We start from the raw sequence: 12,937 nt of genomic DNA, 5'->3' as shown, positions 1-12,937 counted from the left end.
TCCTTGATGACAGTTGAGATAGAGCTCTAATCAGTACCAATGCCAACTACAGTATTTCAACAGAAACACGATTTGTTGTGTTCCTCATGGAAAAACACAGACATATATCCAATAAGCAACCACAAGGGCACGAAGGCTTCAAATTTTGATTTCTCAGCTCAGCACTAACAGCATTCTACTGCTGTCCCTTTGGTATATCTCCATAACTCCATTTCACTCCTACCCCTCTGGCAAAGCCCCATTTCTTTCTGTCAAGAGGCAGTACTGGAGCAGAACGAGAAAGGCAGAAAGAGCCTTCCCTTTGCCAGCCATCACCTCTTCAGCTCACTTACATGCACGCTGGCTTTCACACAGTTTGTTACCAATTCTTCCCTATCTTTCAAAGGTGCGCCTGCAGTAGCTGCTGTGTGTGTCTAGCAAACTGCTAGGTGGAAAACTCCCAGCTCTGCAGAAGGACCTATGCAAGGAAAACACCCGGCAGGACGCGGGCTATTCCCACTGCTTGTCCCCCACCGCTTTCACAGCGAAATGCACTACCCCTGCAAACTCCTCCGACCCACCGGATCCGGGCTGGGCAACGCACACGGAGAGGTCAACGAGAAGCTCTCCGGGGGGAGGTGCGAACGCTGCCCCCGGGGTGCTGGAGGCCCGGGAGCTGCTCGCGTTCCCCTCCCCGCGCCAGGTCTGCCGGTGCCCCGCAAGTTCCAGTGCCGGAGTTCCCAGGCCCCCGGGCCGCTGCCGGGCGGCGGGAGCGCGGCGCCGGCCGAGGGGCCCCGCGGCCCACCCAGGCTGGCGGCGGGCGGCAGCTCCTCCCCGCACACGGCGTCGGGGCCGAGCCGGACCCACCCGGGGCTCCCCGAGCTCTGGGGCCGGCCGTGCCCCCCTCCTCCGCCACGGGCCGCTCCGCCCGGGGGGAGACAATGGGCACGATGACTTCACTCTCCAGCAATGTGAGCAGCAGCGGGGGACGCCGCCGACTTCCCCCCGGCCCCCAGGACGCTCTCGGGCCCTCTCCCCCCCGCGCTCGGGCTCCCTCCCAGAGGCGGCTCCGGCTCGGAGGTTCCGCTCCACCCCTCACCCGCCGCCACGCTCAGGGCGGCGGCCGCCGGCGGAGGCCCGAGACGGGGGACGCCGCCACCGCCGGGCCCCTCGGCGCCCCCCGCCCCGCCGCGGACCCACCCCCGGTACCTGTGAGTCGGCCGGAGGAAGCGGCGCTGCTCCGCCCGCCCGAGCCCGGCGCCGTGCAGGAAGCGCCTCCGTGTGTATGTGTCTATGTGTGTGTGTGTCTATGCGTGTGTGTGTGAGTGCGAGTGAGGAACGGAGGGGGCGGCACCGCCCGGCCGGGGCGGGGCGGGGCGACGCGGGGCCGGGGCCGGGGCCGGGGCTGCCCGGCAGGGAGGCGGCGCCCGGACCGTCGGTTTCCGCGACGCGCTGAGCTCAACGCGCACGGCGGTGCCGCCCCTCGCCCGCCCCCGGCTGGGCGGCCCCGGCGGGCGGGAGCGTTGCGGACCCCACGGTGAGGCCGGGGCGCCTCGCGCGGTCCCCGCTCGCTGCCGGCCCCGGCGCCCTGCGGGGGATGCTCGGAGCCGGCGGGGTGGGTGCGGTGTCTCTGCCCCCGTGGCGGGGGACGCCGCAGCGCTGCCAGACGCAGTAGCAGCACAAGGTACAGCGTTATATGCGTGTACAGTTCCGTGGGCTTCACACCTATGGAAATGGAAAAGTGCGTGGCGAAGAATGAACTATCGGGGCGTTTCAATAGGTCGTGCTGCTGAGCGCTGATTCACTTGCCAAAATGACAAAACCTTGTTTCCGTGCTGCGAGATACAGATTTACCTTCTTTCCCCCGCCCTCCCCCCCCCCCCCCCCCCCCGCCATTTGAAACAGAAGCCGCCTCAGAATTTGCCCACGAGCCCCCATCTGTTCCTTCAGGCATGGCCCTGTTCTGCATTGAGCAGAGTCGGCCCCGGGCGTCCCGCAGCCCCAGCCCTGGGCTGCCTCCGGCCGACCTGTGTCGCCCGCCCGTCCCTGAGGTCGGGCTCTCCTTTGGCCACCGACCTCCGTGCGGTCTTCCACGGGATTCCCTCCCTCTGCAACCCCGTCGTAGCTGCCGCCCTCTCCCACAGCCGGCTTGCTGCTCTTGACCTCCACTCCTGGCCCAATTCCGAATCTCATGTTTCAGAATTCTCTGCCTACATTATTTTTACATTGGATTTAAATCGTGTGGGTTTTTTTCCCCCCTAGTTAATCATTTACGCTGCCGTTTCAGAATTCTGTGGAACTGGAGCTGATCCTGTGCTTATGACTAGTGGTTCTTCCATTAAGCTGGTATGAAACCTGAAAACTTACTCTGGAAAAAGTTATTAATCACCCAGCCTGCATTTAACATGTGCAGAGATAGTAAAATTAATAAAATGTACCATGCTTTTCCTCTGGGATTTGCAATGTACCATCAGTAAAAGACTTGCACGTATACTTACCTTTATTTATGTGCATAGTTCCGTTTAAGTCAATAAGACTACTTCCAGTACATCAAATTAAAAGTAAATACAAGTGATTCCATGGTGAGATACTTAATCTGAAATGACAGAATAGGCAGTTAGAACAAACAGGGAGGGGAAGTGGAAAATAAGGGTAACACCAATGAGATTATACTGGAATTTTGGCGTGTTGTGTACAAACCACGGTAGTTCCCTCTTGGCTTGTAAAAGCCAGTGGCTAGGTGAGTTGCTCAGGCTCCAGTGCTGCAAACATGTACATGTCACTTAGGGTGTGTAAGTGGTGCCATTGTGTTCACCTGGATAAGATACACAGAAGTTTATTACATACAACAACTTGCAGAGTAAAATCTTGGACACTTTGTTATGTATGCGATTTGGTACAGAGAAAGGGAATTAGAGAAAGGGAATTAGCTCATAAAATGAGAAAAAGACAAGAATGGCAGTGTGTGAGGGAAAGAAAATTAAGAGAGAAACAAAAAGGTTAGCAGATAGAATAGCATGGTAGGTTAGTGAGCAAATTTTGGAATAGCAACAGCAAACCATTTTACCAGCTCAAATGTGCAGCTACCAATAAAACAAAAACCAGCCAGCAAAGCAATTCAGTAATATATTACTTTCTAAATGTCCAGAGGGATTCAGCAAATCAGTACAAATGTTCTGAAATATCTTGGCTAATGCTGGAGACTAGGAGGGGAACAGAACCCTGGTGTTTTAAAATTCTGCACTGGGGCATTGAGCAGTCACTGTGGTAGTGAGATGGTTTCTCCTTGAAGCTGATGAGGGACAAAGCAAACCTCCAGCCAGCCACCCTGCTGAGAACTTGGCAGTAGAGAGCCTGCAGCCAAGTAGGTGCTTTTCATCAGAAGTATTCAAAATAGTCAATTAACAAAATACACTAAGCATAGGGAAGAAAGAAACTCTTTTCTGCATGAGCTATATGCCAAAACTGGCAGTTGTTTATTTTGGTATGTAAGGAAGATACATTTGTTTGCTTGCTTGCTAGCTTATTATTATAGAACAGGATGACAAAGAAGTATTAAGGAAAAGTAGGGACTGCTCAAACTCTTGAGCAGAGAGGAAATACTTTACACACACTGCATTTGGTGAGGCATACAAGGTTTAAGAATGCTAACTAGCCTGTCTTTCCAAAACACTTTCTGAAGAACATCTAGGATTTAACCTTTGTGGGTATTTAATTCAGTTGCTGGCAGAAAAGTATAAAGTATTATATCACAATACAAAAATACTGCCCTCCCAGCAAATCATCTGGTTGTTCTGAGGAGGCATAAGCACACACAACATGCTGTCAAACATGGAAGGGTAAAAATCAGATCAACATGAAGAGAGGTGAGCAGAGAGGGCTGAAGAAGGAAAGTGCTTTGTGGACTGCTGGCCTCAGTATAATTTCAATATTTACATATGAAACACTGTTGTCTCATCTGGTAGTGTAAAATCGGCACCTTGGGCCAGAATTTCATGTGTTGGTGGTCTTTTCTTTAAAGTCATATTGGAAGAGTATCAAATATGATGGGTAAATGTTTTCATGTCTCTGATCCCGCAACTGAGTCTCCCTTTGAAATTTTTTATCTGAATATTCAACTATTGTCTTCAACATAAAATTGGCAAAATCAAACTTTATGTTTTTATTAGGTAATTTCATGTTTCCGGCAGGTTCTGGAATTCATCATCTGGTCTCCAGCCCGTCATTTTTAGGGGAAAAAACCTGTCCTCAACCCTTCCCCTTTTGACATGCATATTTGTGTCCTTGATCTTTCTTTCATCTTGTTCTGAAGACACCCTTTGTTGGAAGATTCACCACTCTCCTATGTTTTCCAGCTCAGCTGTCTCGCCAATTTATTTTTTTTCCTGGAGACTTTATTTTTAGCATCCTTGATTTTACTGATCTGTCTTACAGTATTGCCCCACAGATGGCTGCATTTGCACAAAAAGCATTGCAGAAGATTGATGTGGCAGCAGGAGCAAGTGGCATAGGGAAGGAAGGGAACTGTCCAGATCAATTTTGCCTCTGGAAATAATGTAGTATGGAAATGCATTCTGACTTGCAACCAGAGAAGAGAGGATAAAAGTCTTTGATGAATTAAAATATCTGCAATACACATGGATAGCAAAACAGAAATCAGACATGCGAAAAGAGAAAATATTTATAAATACCACTATATAATTGATAAATATTATATATAAATACAGCTAAGAGAGAAAATGCACAGAACAGGAGTAAGTGTTGAATACCATCAGGTTTCTGTTTGCCCATTGTGAAAGATTATTTGCCATGCACTGATTGTCATAAATTGTAGTGAGTGCAGTAGATAAAAAAATAAAAATTAATACCTGTGTACCATGATGGCAAGGCTAGGATAATGGACTAGTGACAAATAGAGCTATCTAATATAGATGCAATCTCACTGATCCAAGTTACAAAGTGGCAAGATACCAGTAAATAATGTGCAAGCTGAGAACTTTCCAAATTTTTGGCATGTCATAAAACATTAAAGATAAAGGCTTCCATAGCTATTTCAAGCATCTCAGATATCTTAGAATTACATCATCTGATCTAATCAGTTTCTGTGGTAGTCAATAAAGAAAAAGTAGAAGTAGAAGATGGATAATATATAGAGCTGCAGTTGCTAGAACATGCCTATTGCAAGAAAGAAAATCTGTTTAAATAAATAAAATTTATTTAGGTTTATTTCCAGCCACAATGACAGTGAATAAAAATAGGTTGAGAAATCTGAGTGCCTGAACCCAAAAAGTGTTCCTAAACCCATATAAGATGTCGCTCAGCTTACAAGGCTCCGGAAGTCTGCAAAAGACTACTATATGAGCTTAGAGTTTCTCAAATGCCTAAAACTCTACTCCTAAATGTAGTATTTAAGTTCTGGAGGTAAGGAGTTGCAGGACGCAAAAGTGATACCTGTGTATTTTCTTGGAGTTAGCCAGTTTTAGAGGTCTGTTGTCTATTACTATCAGTATCCTTAAGGAACTTCAATTTGTTAGAAAAATAAATGAAAGTCAAGTAAGAGTTATACTGCAAGAAGCAGCAGACTATAATTTCTGTTGCACAACACCGTTTCCATTCTCGTCTCCTGAGCTTTCCTCCTCTTTTAGTCAGAACAGCCTGAAATTTCTGTTTTTCTGGGTTCAGAATTTATGTGCTCATTCTCTGCCCAAAGGTGAAATTGTTTCTGGAAAGCTTGAGCAAGAATGTTTTTGCCGGTTTAAGTGTGAGAACAGTGGGATGGGGGAAAAATGTTGCATAGAGGTAAAAGTGCTTTAGGGTTCTTTAAATAACTTTTTCGTCATGATGAAGAGACGTGAAGAGATGAAAGTTGTGGTGGAAATAACCCTGCTCAGGGAAGACCTGTACTTTTTCTAAAATTGGTCACAAATGGGTCCTTCAAGCAGCATATACATCTTTGTCAGAGCCAGGCAGCATTTACACTTGACCTTCCCTGAGAGGAAGGGCAAGTACTGGTCAGGTTTAGCTGTCCTTTGGTCACAAACCGCTCCTCCATATTTTCATGGTGGCACACTGACTGTACCCCAAAGTCCTGCCCCCTTGCTGCCTAGTTATTTGTGGGGTGGCTCATCTGCCGTGTATCTACAGGTTCTCTCACAAATAAACTGGGACTGGGAAGGCTGATGAGAGAGGGGCTCAATGCCCACAGGGGCTCTATGTCAGTGCACACTGTGGCCACGCTCTGCTCTTGGTGGTACAGGATCTCCAAATGTGTCACAGCAGGCTTTTGTGGCCTTCTCTCTCTCTGCATGCCCCTATATCACAGTTAAGTACCACAGGCATTTAAAAATATAAACCATCTATATGACAATGAGGGGCCTCAGTCAACTGCCCGTGTGATGTGCAGAAGCAGAGTGCTTCTCCTCAAGAGCACCTTCAGTGTCTGCTGACCTGCCTCAAGTCCATGGCCAGGAGGTCAGTGGACCTGAAGACAGCATGTGTTTGCAGCCAGGGGACCAGCTGCTAGCCTGGACAGCAGTAGGAAGGGATTCTGGGCAGGCATGACAAGACACAACCCATAGTCACATGCTGTCACATGTGGTCATGCCAGATGTTACATGTCCAGCATAAGCACACACTGGACAAAGACAGTGAGCAAGGTGTCCTTCTCAGCTGGATAGGGAGTGCTCACAGAAGCAGACCTCTGTCCAGGAGCGTTGCTATGTGCAGTTGGATTGGTGGATGAAAAGGACAGAGGTGGTGAAGAGCAGTTGCCTTTAGCCCCTGCTTAGGGAACACATTTTGTCATACAATAGCTGTGAGAGCCAACAGTGAGCAGCAGTAGGCCACAGGACCTCTGTGCAGAGAGCTTTTCAGAAGTGTGTCATCCCTGCTGGCCTCACCAGGGCAGATGAGCCATAGGAGAGAGTTGCTTGTTCTACGTGGGGAGCTGCAAACCACTCTGCCAGATTGTCTGGCAGTTCCCACTTATGGTAACACATTCTGCAGCCCCAGCCACTGCCAAGGGCAGAGGACACGAGCAGGGCACCCCGATGCAGCCTGGTTCTCCTCAGCATTGGCAGGTGAATCCTGCAAGTACAACAACTGCAGCTACACTGCTTTCCTCTATGCACCGGGATGGCCATTTTGCCATGAGCATCGTCACCGTGCCTTCCTTCCTGCCAACATCACTGGCAAGTTTGGTGTTTGCTATGACTGCTCTCAGCATGACCCTCATAAAGCAGCAATTCTGGCCTTTACCTCTTGCCCAGAAGTCTCCTCTGTTGTCTCTGTTTCCTCGGGCTAGCCAGAACCAGGCCTTCCAGAAGTGTGAAACTCTTGCTTCTTTTCATGAAGCTGACTCCAGACACAAGTTAGTAACAGCAATTTCCTGTGGTCAGGAGCACCCAATTCCAATGCTCTAACAGTTTCCAAGACTTCAAGCCTCTTTTGCATCACATAGAGAGGACAGTGACTGCCCTGCTGTGAGTTTACCCAGGAGTGGTACATAATTAAATCTTTGACAGAGAGATCTAAATACTGGTTTTGGTTCACAGGGCAGTGTACCAGGACATGCCTATTTTGACCATGATGCAGTGTGACCAGGAGAGAACTGCTGGATTCAAATGTCCTTTCTTCATGCAAGAGAAGGGTCACACCATGTGCCCAAGAGTGTTGTCCAAACACTTCTTGAATGTGTCAGGCTAATGCTGTGACCACTTCCCTGGGGAGCCAGTTCCAGTGCCCAACCACCCTCTGAGTGAAGAGCCTTTTTGTAATATCCAACCTAAACCTTCCCTGACACAACTTCAGGCCATTCCTTTGAGTCTTGTCACTGGGACAACAGATAAAAGATCAGTGTCTGCCCCTCCTCTTCCCCTCACAAGTTGAATCTGCAATGAGGTCTCCCCTCAGTGTCCTCTTCTCCAGCCTGAACAGAACAAGTGACCTCAGCTGCCCCTTGTATGGTTTCCCTTCAAGGTCTTACATGGGGGTCTTTATGTGCATTTGCATTGGTGTCAAAGTGAAGAAAATGCTGAGATGCGTTTTCTTCTCCCTGCTGTCCAACAAGGTCCCCAGGAGCTGGTATTCCATCTGGCTTCACGTCTGCCATGCTGCAAGTGGAGTGCTACAGCTTTTGGATGGTGTGCCAGCTGTGCCTCTCCTCAAAAAGAAAACAGAATTTATTTAAAATATATATAACATATGTTTGAGGCCATACTTGTTCATTTCTGGAACCAGAACTAGCCTTTTTATTTTCATTCTAGAATTAGCTTACTGTCCCAAAGTAATCAAGTCAGGAATCAGAGGAATTGGCTTCCCTGAGGACTGTGTCTGCCTTAAGTTCTACAGAAGGTGCTTGTGTGTTGGTGTTGCTTCCTTTTTTCCCTTTTTTTTCCCCTTGGCTTGTCTTCACAGGGTTTTTTCCCTTGATTCCTTTCTATTTTTGCATTAGATCAACTAAACACATGACACCTTATACTATACTCTCTGTGCCCCCTGCTCTCAATTCTGGCCAAGATATACAGACCGAGATTTCCTCTCACCCAAGGGTAATGAGTCACAAAGTCTGGATGATTAGAAGGAAGGGTTAGGGTTTCACCTGCCTTTTGGGAGATCATTTTCTTCTTCAGATACCATTCCTAATCCTACACTTACTGTAGATGCACTCTACTACAAAACCTGCAGAAGTGAGTCCTCCTTGTAGACTGCAGCGCTATTCATGACTTTATGGAAGGTGTTTCTGCCCCACATTTATCCTAAAGGGTTAGAATTTACATTTGGCATGGAAACTTGTTGGTTTGTTTGGTTTTTTTTTGTTGTTGTTGGGGTTTTGTTTGTTTGTTTTTGTGTTTGTTTTTTTGTTGTTGTTTTTGTTGGTTTGTGTTTGTTTGGGGTTTTTTTGTTGTTCAAAGTTTTAATGAAGTTTAACCACTGAGATAGTCCAGGTTTCTGCTTGAAGCAACAGAAGGGCAGCCATAATGCTCAGTGGGCAATCTCTCTGATGTTGCTGGGGGGTTTATCTATAATGCAAGGGGTGTCAATGCATTTGAGCCAGTTCTGCTTGGGTTCAGCTGGCTGTGCAAGCATGGAGCTTGGCGAAGAACAACAGCTCACCAGCCTTCCAGGCTGTGAAGTGCTCTGTGTTGTTGCAGCATTAGTAATGACACAGAGCTGGTCAAGATCTTGTGATCCTAGTCTTTCCACTGCTGCTTGATTTTTTTTTTCCCCTTCACTTCCCTAGGGAATACTGAGGTTATGAGATTTTTTACAAAATAATTACAAAATTATTCCTTGCAACAACAGCAGGCAACGCAGATCTCTGCTTATGTGGAAGTCTCTCTGCAATGCCCAGGCTGTGTGTTTTAGGCTTTAGGTCATCCCAGTTCACCACTTGCTTGTAGGAGCATCGGGGGTAGGACGGTCGGGACAGATAGAGATGAGAGATCTCTGCAGCCAGGTCGTGGAACTTGGGGTTTATTGCAAAGGGCCTGGGTGCAGGGCCTGCTGGGAGCTGCCAGGCACAGCTTGGAGCAGGCCCGAGAGAAGTAAAGACAGTGGTAAAGAGGATGAGGGAGAGAGAGGATGAGAGGATAAGAGCGTAAGAGAGCGAGATTCCCCTTACAATACAATAAATTTTCTTCTGTGTTGAATATTCTAATTCTCACTAAGCAATCTAGTACAAGATACAAATCCTATAGCATTTCCATACAGCCTATAAGCATCATTACATTACCATACTGTGTTACATTTTAAACCCTAAAAACTACTCTTTGGACCCCTTCTGCTAAGCTAGTGGGGTCTGTTCTGACCCTTGGGCCTGTCTGCAAGCAGAGGGTCTTGATTCATCAAAAGGAGATTACCTTCAGCCGGCCACACCATTGTTTTCCAGTCATTCAGTAACTAAGGTATCTCAAAGCTTGCTTTTATTTCAATCTCACTTATACTTTCTATATTCTCAAAATCTTTTGCCAGGAAATCATATTTATAAGGCTTTCCTGTTTCATCTTCCCCAACACTTACTTATCTGTCAGGGCCATGAGATATAGAGGCTGAAGTTATTGGTAACTGGAATTCATTATTAGACCCAGGTACTTAGTTGACACGTCCAAAAGGTTGGATACGTTTATGCTCAATAAGAAATCCATGTCAATACAGAGCTGAAGAAGGCGACGGGCAAATGATGCACTCTGCTAACCACTGACCAGGGAAGACTGTGCACCTCCAAACATGTCTTCAGAGGAGAGTGGTTCCTCTGAAGCCTCTGGTACTGCCTGCTACTGGAGACAGGGCTCAGTGGGGTAATTACTTCAGTCATGACGACAGACACTCCAATGACATCAGTGGAAATCCTTTTCATGGTGCTGAATTACAGCTTGACAGCAGCCATCTCATGACACACTCCTTCTGATTCCACACCTGTGTCCTGACAACTGTATTGCCTGGTTACATGAAAACAATATCACTGCCTAAGGGTGAAGACAAAATGACAATAAATTTATTTTTATGAGATCTTTGGATTCTTTGCCGTCTCCTGTTTGCTTTTTGTATTTTTTTTTAATTCTCCTTTTTTCAGGATTCAACATTTATTGGGACAGTCTTTTCACTGCTTGCAATTTTCCAATTGTTCTGATTTGATTGCTTTCCCATTTGCAATTTCTTTCTATGTGCTGCTAGAATTTAGAAACTAGTGTCACCATTCAGATTTTTCTAGGTTGCAATTGACAGGAGGGAAACACCTCCCCATCCCACAAGTGAGTTTCATGTAGTTATCTAAGGCCTGGAGGGATGCTGCTTATTTAAGTTTTCCAGACAAAAAAAGGAGGAAAAAACCCTCACAAACTGGGTTCATATCATCTGTTACGTGTGAAGACTAAGTTTTAAAAGTTTTTCACTTACCATGGTAAGACAAAACTTGGAGCCTGATCACCTGTAATTAGGACATTAAGGATGTACCATCATGTTTTGAAGACTAGAGATTCTTAAACAGTTTATATTCTGATACTGAAGACATGGTTAGTGTAAACATTTTAGGCAGGTCATTTTGTGTGACATACTGTAGCCTCGTGAGCTAGTCTCTGAAGAAGCTGTATTAATCATATTCTGGCTTCAGCTGCCTTTCTTCTTTCAGTGTAGAGAAAGCACAGATTATGATCTTAGGTTCAACCATACCATTTTAATAGTTAAGATTAGGTAAGATGAATTCTGTCCTCAAATAAGCCAAATATCAGAAAATATATCAAATGTTCCTTTTTTCCCTTCCTCCATAGCATTAATGAAAATCTAGGTAGTTATTCTTGCAGAATTATTTGATATTATAAATGCTCACACTTAAAAGCAAAGTGCTATGATCAATCAGTGATGATAGTTTACATAGTTTATTTGCAAATAGACTCTTACCCCACTTCTCAGACCCTTAAACCAGTGTTTCCACAGCTGGAGTATTCTATCAGCCGAATCACAGCAGACAACTGGAGGGAAGCAGTGAGGGAACCTCTTTACAAGGAATATTTTTTTTTTTTTTTGTGCAGAGATGCCAGCTAGCTGGTTGGTAGTTTTTATTCCTCTTTATTCCATATGAGACTTTGATTTAGTGCTTCAGAAGTACCAGAGATGTGAAAGGGTCAAGCCACAGGATTTATACAACCATTGAGAGTGCACCATGTGGGCTTGAAGTATGTCAGGACTAAGGGAGGGTTAGAATAAGTAGAATGAGAAAGTACAAGATCACAGGTTTTTGCACCATACTGAACTGTCATTTTCATGCTTTTCATAGAATCACCCCCAATACTGATAGGTTAGGAAAAGTCCAGAGGGGAGAGAGTTAACACCCTCTCAGTGCTGTGCCCATGATGGCCTGCTTTCTCTTTGTCTAACTGCTAAGCAAAATACAAGTTTCATAAATAGAAACACTGAATATAGACTGCAGGAGATTATTTTAGCACTGGATGAAGACATGATGCCAGTGAATCCGTAATTTGAATATATATTTTTGTTGCAAAATCTAGTGTTCTGTTTTACACATAGACACATAAGAGCAATGAGGCTGTCAGTTCTGGCCATCTCAGTAGTGTTGCAGAATACTGAAGAAGATGGCAAAACATTGCATTCAGTTGAGAAATCAATTTAAGCAAAACGCTCAGAGAAAATAGATTGTTATCTATAGAAAAGGGAAGTTAAGGGCAAGTGGAACTTCACTAAAGTATGTTGTATGTTGGAGAAAATGGAGAAGTTCTATGCCACAAATGGAGTTGAGTTTAATCAAGTTGAGGAATTCAACTTGAGTTAGTTTAATTGGATATAAAATAATCAAATATATCTAAATATTAAGTTTCCTGAAACTGAAATGGATACTGGCAGAATATAAGGTACTTATATACCAATGTCACAGAAAGAGTCACAATAGTTTGCACATAGAATTAAGTAGCAGGACAACAAGAAAGCCATGTGTAATGTTTTAACAGGAATTAGGCAAATCTTTGGGTGTCCAAACTGACTAATGCTCATATTGCTGCAGACAAGCACCTAGATGTATCTTCTGGGCATTTTCCTTTTCCAAGTTTCTTCATCCCTGCTGCCTGTAGATATCTTCACATTATAACATTTCAATAGGCAAAGTTTTTTATCAATAAATAAAAGTGATCATTGGTATATATCTAATCCTAGTGCCATTCTCTATAGCCAGGTACATGAAAGACAGTTTTGAAATAGAAAGAAAAAAACTCTTTCCTTCCCTTCTTTCATATGCACAGATAGGTTTGGAAGAGAGTGGTGATGACTTTTACTTTCCTTTGGGAAATATGGTGAGCTTTTCCAACTGGCTTGGCCAGAGTTTGCTGGAGCACAGCCCTGCCATGCACTCCTAGTTCTCTCCAGCTTGCTCACTTTCCCAACTCTTATGTACTTTCCAATTTAATGAGATTATTTTCCCTTGGTGTTTTGCAGGTTTTTCCTGTCCCTT

General features: G+C 45.5%; 1 protein-coding gene across 2 annotated transcripts in view; it reads right to left on the bottom strand.

Moving 5' to 3' along the window:
- Positions 1–1,451, bottom strand: part of RNF19A (ring finger protein 19A, RBR E3 ubiquitin protein ligase) — a 57,769-nt gene extending 56,318 nt beyond the window's left edge. Inside the window, exon 1 of one of the 2 annotated variants that reach the window (XM_074554346.1) lies at positions 1,189–1,451. The gene's annotated coding sequence lies outside the window, so the exon portion shown is untranslated. Of the gene's footprint in view, positions 1–560; positions 955–1,188 lie in introns of those variants that run through there. The other variant, XM_074554354.1, reaches the window with a different exon arrangement.
- Between the last annotated feature and the right edge of the window lie 11,486 nt (positions 1,452–12,937).

Source organism: Zonotrichia albicollis, chromosome 1 (assembly GCF_047830755.1).
Source record: "Zonotrichia albicollis isolate bZonAlb1 chromosome 1, bZonAlb1.hap1, whole genome shotgun sequence".
Classification (NCBI taxonomy): Eukaryota; Metazoa; Chordata; class Aves; order Passeriformes; family Passerellidae; genus Zonotrichia; species Zonotrichia albicollis.
This window is presented reverse-complemented; position numbering and strand designations above follow the sequence as displayed.